At 39.1% G+C, this 12,928-nt stretch overlaps 1 pseudogene; it reads right to left on the bottom strand.

Annotated features, from left to right (window-relative positions):
* Positions 1–1,269: 1,269 nt before the first annotated feature.
* On the bottom strand, positions 1,270–1,724 carry LOC100716514 (ubiquitin-conjugating enzyme E2 N-like; annotated as a pseudogene).
* Between the last annotated feature and the right edge of the window lie 11,204 nt (positions 1,725–12,928).

The following is a 12,928-nucleotide window of genomic DNA, read 5'->3' as shown; positions in this document are numbered from 1 at the left end:
TGTAGTCATTGGGAGTGGTTCATATCATTCAGCAGGTTTGCAAAGTCCATTTGTGCCATATAGCATGTGTCAGTACTTCATTCTTTTAACACTTCATTGTGTATCACATTTTGTTTATCCATTCTTCGATAGACAGAAATTTGGATCATTTCTGCATTTTGCCTATTATGAATAATGCTACTATGAACATGTATCTACAAGTTTCTGTGTAAGCACATGTTTTAATTTTCTGCCCAGTTTTTGAGTCTCAGTCTCCAAGTTTTCTGGAGACTCCCTGAGCTGCAGAAAATTCATCTTCATAAATATATTTTGTATTCAAATCAGTGAGTTGGCTTCTAGGTTGCCTGTTGGTTTGGTTTTTAGACAGGAGTATCACAGAGTAGTGCAGGCTGACCTTGAACTCACAATCCTCCTGCCTTAACCTCCCATGTGCTACAATTACACGATGTGCTACCACACTCATATCAGTTCTATTTTACTCACTTATAACATTCCTTTTTGATTACAATGTATAGCAGAAACATTTGTTCGCATTTTGCGGAGCAAGTTTTATTGAAATTTTGGGACTTTTTCTATTTTTTATTGTTTTTTTCAGCCTACATCTTTTTTTTTGAGAAACAAAAAATATATTTTACTAAAACATAAGATTTACAGAAGTTTCCAGACAAGTCACACAAAACACTAATAAACTTTTTTTTGAAGGTGAGAATCTATACTTCACAGCAAAATCACAATGTTATTAGCTATTATTTTTGGTTCAGATAATCAGTTTGCCCATCTCTAACATCTAAATAAAGTTAGATTTGGCAAGAAAACATATCTTTAAAAACTAGTTAACTGCTTTTTAACCAATGCAATTTTATATCACCATAAAAGTTATGGGGGAGCTCATAGAAGTTTGAAGATACCTTTCTCCTCAAAAAATAAAATAAAGAATAGTCATCCCTTGCAGTTAACCCTGACAACTACCTTCATTCACAGTGCCTTATACTTAAACCATGATGGGGGAAATGAGTAAATGCAGAGGGCCACTGCTTTTAAATGCTTCACAACAATCCAGATGAAACTTGTATCTTCTGCTCATGCTTTACAACAGTAAATCAGGACAACACACAGATTTGCTAATGTGCATTTAATCGCTAAAGGACTGAAAATGTCTGGGCTTTTATTCTGTAATGTTTCTAAGATCGTGCCCATTAAATGCAAACAAAAAAGGATGAAGTCTTGGCAGAACGGGAAAAGTGACACAAACTTGAAGATCAGATCGACTTAAATATTATTTATGGCATATAGCCAAGTCCATGTGCTAGTTGTTTCTATGGCTTGGGCTTCATTGGTCTTCCATGCTCTGCTACATCATTTGTTAAGGGTCATCTGGATTAGGAGCACTGAACAAAGCCAGGATCAGTAGCAGAACTGTGCAGATCTGCAGTGCTGGTGACCATTTATCTTTCAAAATACCTAAACATATTCTTCCCAGCTTGTCTACATTAGGATGATAAGTTGTGGTCGTGAAACATACTTTCGGTACTGTTACTGGAAATTCTTCTGGCAGAAATAGTTCAAGTTTAAAAGTCCCTCCTTTAAAGGGAGAATCCTGGAGACCAGCAACAACCAAGTGAAAACAATGATGTTGCTGTCATCTGGTTCTGCTGTAATCCCAGGCACCGGTCTGCCAGCAAATGCCAGCTTTCCTTGATAATGCTGGGGGGCAGCCAGGCCATCTTCTCAGATTCCAGTTCAGCCTCTGGTTGTGTCTACAGCTCTGCTAGCCTCACGCAGGAGTGGGAGTCCCATCTTCTCTATAGCTTCATAGTTCTTATTGTTGCACTGTTCTGAATCAAAGACACATTATGCTCTCTTCTTTTTCACAAAGAAACGGAATTTAAAGGTCTCCATCTAGGTCTTTTTGTTGAAGAAATATTTCACTTATAACCAAAAAGATTTAAGAAAAACAGTACAAACTCCTAGAATAGTAGCAAAGGAACTTGGGCTAAGTATTGGGGAGAACATAGTGGGTGATAAGGACTTTAGCATATGATAAGGCACACACCTTGACAGAGAATGAATGGCAGCCAGATATTTAAGTTGTTTGTCAGTTTGCTTGCTTTATACATCACTGGGGACTGAACCCAGGCATTGCACATGCTAGGCAATTGCTCTAACACTGAGCCTCCGCCTCAGCCACAGGTTTGGTTTTTGAAAAAGCCTGAAATAGCTGGGTATGATGGTACACGCCTATAATCCAAACTACACAGAAGGCTGAGCCAGGGTTATAGCAAGTCAAGCCTAGTCTGCGCAACTAAGTGAGTTAACAAGATCCTGTCTCAAAATAAAAAAAGGGCTAGAGACAGCTCAGAGCAAAAGGCCTGCCAGGTGTTGTGGCGCACACCTGTAGTGCACCGTACTAGGGAGGAAAAGCAGAAAACAAAACAACAAAACCAGTCCTATCTTCACTTTTATTCTTCATGTCAGGAACAGCACTAGCAGCTCCTTAAGGTAGATGACAAAGGAGAAGTGACTCTGCCATCTGCTGCTCATTAATGGTACACACCTGCTTGTCCTTTGTTAGATTTAGAAAGGCTCACTTCTGCAAGGCTTTGTTGTGGGCCATGTACTCTAATAGCATCACGTCAGGGTTGGGATGTGTGAGACACATAAAGGTCTTGTGTCCCAGCACCCAGTAGCCATCTGGCCAGCAACTACATAAATCTGTGAGTGGAACTAGCTTCTAGGAAGCTGCAGGTGTGTGGAGCACAAGAGTGAAGGTGTGGCTGGAGCAAGGTGAGAGAACAGGAGAATGCTTTGCAGGGGGAGATGCAAAAAGACGTTGGGTAATTGCCGAGCTCTGGGAAAATGGGTAAGAAAATTGAGGGAATGTGGACAGCGTGGCAGCAGAGGCTGCAAGCCCCTTGCTGGGCTCTTTGAGGTACAACAAAGTCTGTGTGTTTCGAAGATGTACAAAGGTTGTTGAACAAATGTTTTTCAAAATCTTGTCATAGAAGATGCCTGAAGAAAATTTCTAGGACCTCAATTGCATGTAACAAGATGTAGGTAGCTGCAGATGAATGCTCAGGCCCATTGGCTGTCATCTGGTTCTGCTTTAATCCCAGGCACCGGTCTGCCTGGGATTAAAAAATACCTCATTGCCTCATATGTGGCTTGCACTGTTTTAGAAAGAAAAATAATAATTGGTCAATAAAGCAGATGAATAGAAGCAAAAGGTGAAAAAGTAATATTTTATTTGATGTTAAAAACTCACAAATTAGGTAGAAAAAATGACTAATTTTAATTGTTAAATAATAAATTGTTTTTTTTTTTAAAGAAAAACAGAGAAAATAGATTTGGAAAACAATACTGCCAGGTGTTGTGGTACACAGCTATAGTCATAGCACTCAGGCAGGATTGCCACAAGTTTGATGCCAGTCTAGGCTACATAGTGAGTCCAAAGCCAGTCTGGACTGTAGAGCAAGACTCAAAAAAAAAAAAAAAAAAAAAAAAGGTATATCAGACAGTAAAATCAGACTGAGAAAACACAGGGTTGAGACTGACATTGCTGACCAATGAGTTGTATTTTGTACTACTTACTTTCTTAAATTTCATTAATTCTGTCTAAGGAAAAGAAAAAAAGTAAAACAAAAGTTATAAAGAAAAAAAAAACACTTCCAGCTTATCTGGGCTTTTTCCTGAAATCAGGACATAAAGTGATTTGTCACCAAGTGGTGACTAGATGTCAGGCACCCTCACTAGTCTATCAGGAATCATGCAGTAGGTGCCCATCAAGAAGTCTGAGTTCCATGTGCAGTCATTATATGGTTCTTAGACCTTGGAGAAAGTTATTAAACACCTCAGAGGTTAGTTTTTCATCTTTAGTTTACCAATCGAAACACTACGGTGGTGGTAACAATAACTCCCTTTACACAGAACCAAGCTGCATAGGGGCTAATGTCTGACTCTGGTTATCTTACTCAATCCTTGCAACTCCAGGAAATAGGTACTGCCATGACCCCACTTTTCAAGTGAGGATTCTGAAGCTCAGAGAGCTGGAGTAGCTTGCCCCAGGCCACAGAGTTAGAAAGTAGCAGGGCTATCATTAAACCCAGACTGCCTAGCTCCAAAGCTTTATTGCTCTGAATGTCTGTCTCAGTTAGCTTTTGCTATAAGATGACTTACTCCAAAGAACAGTGGCTTAAAAGAACAATCATTTTATGGAGTTCAAAATTCCATTGTGTGGTATCTTTATAGAGTCTGCGATTCTGTCTGGGCCAGCTCAGTAATCTATGCTGGGCTTCCAATGGATCTATAATTCACTGGTGAGCTGGATGGTGGCTGAATGGTTAGGACCCCTGGATTCTCCTCCATATGTCTCCTTGGCCTCCAGCAGAATAGATTAGGACCAATTACATGCTAGTTTTCTGGATTCCAAGTGTAACAGAGAAGGTAGAGGTGGGCATCATTGTGTACAAAAGGAACATGAGTTTGACCTCTGCCTGGGCAATCCTTGTGGGATCCTAGTGAATCCTTGTCTCAAAATTTAAAAAAAATAGTTTTAAATGGTTGGGGATATAGCTCACTGAGAGAAGTTCTAAGTTTAATCTTGGGGTTGGCGAGACTTAAGATCTAGTTATAGCTAGTAATAAAGCTAAAACACAGTCTGTGGAAGAGCATTTTTGAAAGGTGTAGATAGAGGAAAGGAATCATTAGTGGCCATTCTAACAGTCTTTCAGAGCTGGTGTCCTATAAGCTGTTTATCTCACAGTGTATCAAATGAAATAAAGGGTGTGAATAAGATTTGTAAACTTCTGTGAAACACCATTCATATCAGAAGTGTTGTTTAATTATTAGCACTATATTCCAAAAGCACCTCAAACTCAGAATGCCTGATTATTATCTCCATTTTACAGATAAGGAAACTGAAGTCCAGAGAGATTAGGTGGCTTCCCCAAGTTAATAAAGCCAGAATTAGAACAGAGATCTCTATGCAGAGTTCTTTAGCAAACTGATTCTTCATTGCCTTGTTTTTCTAACCAATTTTTCTGAGTAAATCTTGTTTAACTAACTTAAGTAAAAAGAGGATTTTGAATACATCGTGTTTGTGACTGGATTATTGATTAATTCATTCATTTGTTCCCTTTTGTAGTATGGGAGTTTGAATTCATAGCATCACATGTGTTAGGTAAGTGCTGAACCATGAAACTACATCCCCAGTCCTTTAAACATATATTTTATGAGTACATATTATTTTACAAAATATTGGGGTTTCACTGTGGCATTTCACACATGAACATAACATATTTTGATCATATCGATTTCCTCCCTTACCCTTCATTCTCCCACTATTTCTTTTCTCTTGTCTAATAATAGTCTATTTTCATGTCATCTTTTTTATTCTACATATTAAAGAGGGCAAGCCATAATTTCTGAGTCTGTCTTACTTTAACATGATGATCTCTAGTTCCACCCATTTTTCTGCAAATGACATTATTTTATTCTTCGTTATGTCTGAATAATATGCTATTGTGTACTGTAGAGTACACAGAGTTCTTCAAGAATTGGAGAAAACAGTCCTAAAATTTATATGGACCCAGAAGAGTCCCACAATAGCAAAAGCAATCTTGGGTAACAAAAGCAAGTGGGAGGCATCACAATCCCACACCTGAAGTTAGATTATAAAACTTCAGTAATTAAAAACAGCATGATACTAAACAGACATGAGGATCAACGGAACAGGATAGAGGATGCAGAAAAAACTCCAAGAACATTCAAGTATTGATCTTTGACAAACAGGCCAAAAACATATGCTGGAAGGAAGATAGTTTCTTTAATAAATGTTGTTGGGAAAGCTGGCTATCCACATGCATAAGACTGAATCAGAACCCAAGTAGTGAATTTAAATCAAAATAGATCAAAGATCTAAATGTTAAAACAGAAATACCTAACCTGTTGGAAGATAAAATAGGTAAAATTCTTGTAGTCGTAGGCGTAGATAAGAATGTTATGAACATTCTTATGTTATGAACATCTTGTTGCACAGGAAATAGCAACAAGAATCAACAAATGGGATCATACCAAGTATAAAAACTTCTGCACAGCAAAAGAGACAATCAACAGAGTGAAGAGACAACTTATACAACGGGCAAAAAATTTTGTCAGTTATTCCTTGGACAGAGGACTGATATCTAGAATATATAAAGAACTCTAAAAACTTAGACATCCCCAAACAAAAGACCCATAAAAATGGGCAACCAAAATGAATAGACACTTCTGAAAAACAGAACTACAAATGGGCAATAAATACATAAAGAAATATTCAATATCACTGGCTATTAGAGAAATGAAAATTAAAATAATATTGAGATAGCATTTTACCCCTAGAAAGAGTGGCCATCATCAAGAAATCAAATAATAATAAATGCTGGTGAGGTGAGGGGGAAAAGCAACCTTTTTACAATGATGGTGGGCATGTAAACTGGTACAACCACTATGGAAATTAGTATGGAGATTCTTCAAAAAACCAAAGATGTTCCCTGCAACCCAGCTATCTACCTTTTAGTTATCTGTCCAAAAGAGTTAAAGACATCACATTAGAGGAACAGATGCATATAGCAGCACAATTCACAACTAAATCTGAAGCAGCCTGTATGTGTATCAACAGAGGAGTGGATAAAGAAATTGTGGTATTTACATGAAATAGAGCACTACTATGCCATAAAGGAAGATAAATTTGAATCATTTGTAGAAAAACGAGTACACCTTAAGACTATAATATTAAGTGAAATGAATGAAACACACAGAATTAAATATTGTGTGGAATAGTCTTCTATGAGAAATCCAAATTATAAATAAAGAGCAAAATAAAAGAGTGATAATAAGAAGTAAGGAGATAGCTTTCTCGAAGAGAAAGGGGATCGAGAGATGCAGGAAGGGAGGAAAGAGGAGAGGGGAAAGGGATGAAAGAAAGAATTAAGATGCATTACATAGATGTACAAACTCCACACAAGAAATGTGAACATGATGCCCTGGAAATATATAGTAATAAAATTCTTTTAAAATACTGTATTGTCCACATATACATTCTCTTTGCCCATTCATCCATTGATGGGCATCTAGGCTTATTTCAAACACTGGCTTTTATGAATTGCTCCTGGATACATATGCGTATGCAGATATCTCTATAGCATGTTGACTTTAATTCCTTCAGGCAAATACCAAGAAGTGGTCTAGCTGGGTCATATGGAAGATCTATTTTTAGTTTTTTAAGGAACTTCCATACTGGTTTTCACTTTTTTGAGACAGAATCCAACTGACATGCCAAGGCTGGCCTTGAGTTTTCAATTCTCCTGTGTTAGTTCCCCAAATAGCTGGGATTACAGATATGGACCACTCCTCGCAGCCATGTATTCCCCTATTTGAACAAACATTTATTGAGTATCATTTATTCCATGGGTCTTGGATACTGGGAATACAAAATAAATAACACATCATCCTTTTTCATAAGGAATTAACTTAGTTTTAAAAAATGGCATTGTAATCTAGCATAACAGAAGCTCAAAGAGTTGTGGGGACAAAGAGGAGACCTAAACTAGCTGGGAACACAGAGAAGGCTCCTGCAAGGAAACTGGGGAGGGTGCTACTGGAAGGGGCTCAATGGATTTAGAGACTTGCAAGTGACAAAAAACACAGAATTCACGAGGATTTAGCAGCAGTCCTGTCTTGCTGGAGCGAGAAGTACCTGGAGGCACGAAGCACTGAACACTGAGACATGGAGTTAAAGAGGCAAGCAGTTTAAACTTTATTTTAAAAGCATTGGAATCCACCCAAGAAAAACGAGAAGATGTTTACACAAAAACCTGACTGCAAATTTTGTAGCGGTAGTATTAGCACCCAAATTGGAAACAATCCAAATGTCCATTATCTGGTGAATAAATAAATAAAATATGCTACATTCATAATTGAACACTATTCAATAAAAAGTAATGTTACTTTTGTAGCTAAACTAGTTTTGTGCTAACAATAGAGAAGTTATGTTAATTTGCTGTCATAAACAAAGTATCATAGATTGTTTTAAACAACAGGAATTTATACTGACTGTGTTGGTGCATGCTTATAATCCCAGCACTCCGGGGTGGGGGCTGGGGGCCGGAGGAGGGGGGTGAGGAAGGAGGATTGCTGTGAATTTGAGGCCAGCCTTGGCTAGAAAGTGAGTTCAAGGCCAGCCTGAACTGCATAGCAAGACCCTGTCTCAAAACAAACAAACAAACAAACACCCAAAACCCAACCAATCAAACAAACAAAGAACCAGTAGAATTTAGTTTCCTAATTCTGAAATCTAAAATTTCAAGATCAAGTATTGGTAGAGTTGATTTTTTCTGAGGCCTCTGTTCTTGGCTTAGACAGCCACGTTCTGTCTTTACATGGGCTTCCCGCTGTGTGTGTAAATGTCTTAATCTCTTGTTCCTTCAAGGTCTTGGCTTATACTAGATTAAGTTCCATTTTAATGACCTCATTTTAACTTAAATGCCCCTTTAAAGACCATCTCTAAATGCAGTTACATTTTGAGGAACAGGAAACAAGGACTTCAACTTATGAATCGGGTAGAGGGGTAACATAATTCAACCCATAACAAAAGCCACACACAAAACACAGCATATCTGCTTCCATTTGCATGAAATTTCTAGAAAAGATGAAATTATGGTGACAGAAAATAAATCAGTTGTTGCTGGGGGTCAGGGAGAACAAGAATTGACTACATAAGCAGGAAATGAGACCACAAAGGAATTTGCAAGGAGGAAATATTCTAAAATTGGATTTTGATGATGGTTGTACAATTATGTAAGTTTATTGAAACTCATTCAGCTGCACAATTAAAATAGGTCAATGTTTAATAATTTTTAAATTTTATTAGTATATGTTTGCAATGCATGCATCTTACAATCATCTTAGGAAATGGCTATTCATACATATTACAGCTTTTTTCTGTTTCTCTTAATCTCTGTCCCCTTGTCTCCCCCTCCTTCTCTAGTTCCCCATCCCCTTTTTCATACTTGTTGATATTGTCTTAGCTCATGTCATGGCATATAGAGCTTACATTAATTGGGATTATTAGGTTCCTGTACATGGCACATCTTTATTCCTCTCACGTCCCCTTCACCTCCTCCTCACCTCTCAGAGATCTAGCCCCTTGTTTCTTTCTATATATCCTTTATTAACTTCTTTTTTTACCTCACTCAAATGAAATATTTAAGCTTGTTTCTGTTTTGTTTCACTCAACCTTATATTTTCCAGTAGTATCTCTTTTCCTTCAAATGTCTCAAATATGTCATTCTTTATAGCTAAGTAGTATTCCATTGTGTGTAGGTACCACATTTTCTTTATCCGGCCATTCATTGTTGAGTATACAGGATGGTCCAGGATTTACCTGCTCTGAATTGTGCTGCTATATGGTTTGGTATGTATATATTACTGTAATATAATCATTTAAGACTTTTCATGTTGTATTGTTGTAATACAATGGCTTAAGAGTTTTATAATGACTTAAGAATTTTAATGTCTCAATCCCACCATGCTGGAACTTAGGGCGCTGAGCAACAAAGCAACCCACTTGCCTCCCTGGTAAGCAGCTATGAGCCTACCTGTGCTCAGGCTGAGAATCAAACATCCCCCACCTGCCCTTGTTAGCAAATTGGAGCCAGGGGTCTGAGCATCTCTTGGGAGGATGACTGTATGCAACATAGCAAATATCGGCAATTTCCTTCTACCATCTCTTTGAAGGCAAATATTGTTATCATTGTTTTCTTCTGATTAATTGTATTACTCTATTCAATATACTGTTTTTGATAGGTTTTATGATGTTCTGTATTTGGTTTGATTTTGCTATACCTGATTGAAAGGACAACTATTGTGAAGATAATGAGATATACTATGGTACCTATTACTGTTATCCTGGTAACCTGCTGTGAAGTTCTGTAAAAATTTCACTGCAGGGGCCGGGGATTTAGCTCAGCGGCATAAGCACCTGCCTTGCAAGCAGACAGTCGTGAGTTCAATCCCTGGTACCGATAAAAAGGAAAAAGACAAAAAATAAAAATAAAAATAAAAAATTTCACTGCATTGTCTTGATTGGCTTTGTTCTGTCTTATTCTGTTGTACGTTACTATCTTCAAAATAAAAAAAAGAACTTTAATGTCTCCAAATTAAAGCTTTAGAAGCTCTGGAAGAATCTGTATGAGGTGGAGGGTGCAAGGCGAGTTTGACATTAGAATTATCTTTCTGTTGTTAGTGGGGAGAACAGGCAGGAGGAAGTGGACCTGAAGACAGGAAGAACTCCTGGGAGGCTGAAACCTCTGAAGACAGGCGATCTGTGGGATTGCCACAGAGACAGGTCAGCTTTCTAGAGGAGGAAAGGCCTTGTGGAAGCACCCAGGAGCTGGACAGCTCCTGATTTAATGGGGTTCTAAGAGAGAGACCTTATGAATGGAGATTGAGGATATTTTTTTGAGTGTGAATTAGCTTTGAGAACAATGAGAGGTGGTAATGGCAGGTAAAGAGACAAACCTTTGCAGGATGAAGGCCATACCTCACTGACCTGTCATCCCACATTCCCCAATTCAATTTAGCCACTGGTGGCTCACCTATGGCCCAGCCATGATAATGGTACTGTTATGGATTAAGAACTGGTGGTCAACTTAATGCCAGCTGGATTACATCAGTATGGCATTGAGCGAAGATGCTCCACCTGAGGAAAGTTGCCAAGATAAATAGGTGGAGAAGAAGGAGGCGTAGAGCGTTGAGGCGTTAAGGAGGCATTGTGGGTTCTCCTAAGAGTTGCTGTCTGAGCTGTTGGTTCTCCTGGAGAAGCTTTGGTCCTCACATCAAGCATTGCTTCCTGGCTCTGGAAGGGAAGACATGTGCTGCTTGGTCTCCAGGATGAACTCATCATGCTACTTCCTGGCACGCACCCGACTGTGCTTGTTGGAGGAGGAGCTCGGGGCCTCCGTGTCGCTGAGGACAGCTGTCGTGCCTTTCAGGATAGCTCTGATCTTCGTTGTGAGTGTGACTTCTCGGCTCCAGCGTAGAACCCTCATCCCACTAGCACAGCTCCTTCATCCTGCCGGCATAGACTTTCTGGCTTCCACCACCGACCCTTGGGTCTTCCCGGCATGGATCCGTAAAAGAGACTGGCATGAGTCCTTCTTGTGGGCTCTGGACCTCCAGTTGGACTCGTGGGAGGCATTGTCCTGAGCTCTGGATTTTTATCTGGACTCATGTGGGACATTGCTGTGGGGTTTAGGCTCTTGACTAAATAATCTATGTCTTTGGTGTTGCGGATAGATTTCCTGCATTTTCCTGTGTTAAGTTCCGGTGACTATTATAAAAATATTATAAACTCCATGTCCTAATCCTAGTTGTTGTGTACAGCCCATGACTACAACAGGTACTGAGCATGGCTTTACTGCTCCTCTCTGTGCCAGGTCCCAGGTGGACTAGAGTTGAATCAGAGATTGTCCGGCTTGGCCCATAGGCACTTCTTGAAAACTCAGGGATCGAGAGATGTATGGTATGGAAATTGCTTCAAATTTTTAAAATAAATGTTGCAAAAATATCCTGAAAAGAGATTAGGGGAACAACCCGATGGGGCTATAACCAAGCCAATGGCCACCTGGTACTGGGGCAGAGAGGCAGTGGATTGGGGTTGCATGAAATAAGGACACTACACACACACACACATGCACACACGCACACACGCATGCACGCACGCACTCCTAACAGGTAGAGGGGAGCAGATAAGGCTACACAAGGCTGGGATGCCAGCCAAAGGAAACTTTAGAGAGGGGGATAACTTGGGTGAGAAATTTTAAATGCAGACTCTGGTGAACTCTGTATTTGCCCTTTCTACGCCCTTAATACATTACCCAGGTCCCTAAATGATGTCACTGAATTCCTCTCACAGTGAGACTATGTGAAAGAAGGCTGTAGTAGCTTCTAGGCTAGGTGCATAATCCCCAGGGGCCTGTGAGCAGGAGACCATGAAGGAGACTTGGTAGTTTTCAGACATAAAGAATAAAGTAGAGTGGAGGGCAGGGTTTAAATTGTAGGAAAGCAGAAAACAAAAGCATGTTTCTTGAAAACACATGCTGTTAGATGATGCTCATATCACAGCAGTCTGACATTGCCAAGGAGAAAGCAAAAAAACCAGAACCTGATCCTAAACTGCTTGAATGCTCTTCTCTCCTTTGCTAAGAAATTGAGACTGTATCTGAAATCCATGGGAAACCAGAGGATTTTAAACGAGGAATAACACTATCAGATCTCTGTCTGTCTTTCTGTTTCTGTCTCTCTTTCTGTCTCTCTCTGTCTCTTTTTCTGTGTGTGTGTGTGTGTGTGTGTGTGTGTGTGTGTGTGTGTGCATGAGAGAGAGAGAGAGGCATAAAGAAATTTGTTAGGCAGAATTTAGAAAGTATTTACTCAAATAGAGTGAGGACCCTCAAGAAAAAGGTTCATGATAGTCTGGAGCTGGGTATATTTATGTTTCTGGCAGTGGAAATTTATAGAATTTGTAAATTGTAGAAAGTTTGGGCTTGGTTTACTATAAGCAAAAAGTATAGCCCACTCACAGAAAGATAATGGCTCTTTTTACAAGTCTGTGGCATGAGTCCAGGCTATTTATTGCTCATTTGTTTATTTTTCTTTTTTCTTTTTTTTCAGATGGATGATCTAAATGTTTGGTCTAGAAACATTCTTTGAACTTTCTCAGTTTTTAATTTTAAGATCAGCTTCCTGCCCCTTATTTTATTAACTAACTAATTTATCAATTTCTAGTGTCTTGAAGGGGTCTGGGGTGTGATGGATCTAGAAGAAAAGACACATAAACAGCTGAGAGAAGACCACTATAGAAAACTGTGGATAATGCTGACTGTATCCCAAAGTT

The sequence above is a fragment of the Cavia porcellus genome, unplaced genomic scaffold (assembly GCF_034190915.1).
Source record: "Cavia porcellus strain 051 isolate PalLab524CR breed Dunkin Hartley unplaced genomic scaffold, mCavPor4.1 scaffold_9, whole genome shotgun sequence".
NCBI classification, from domain to species: Eukaryota; Metazoa; Chordata; class Mammalia; order Rodentia; family Caviidae; genus Cavia; species Cavia porcellus.
Note: the sequence above shows the minus strand (reverse complement) of the source record. Positions and strands in the feature narration are given on the sequence as shown.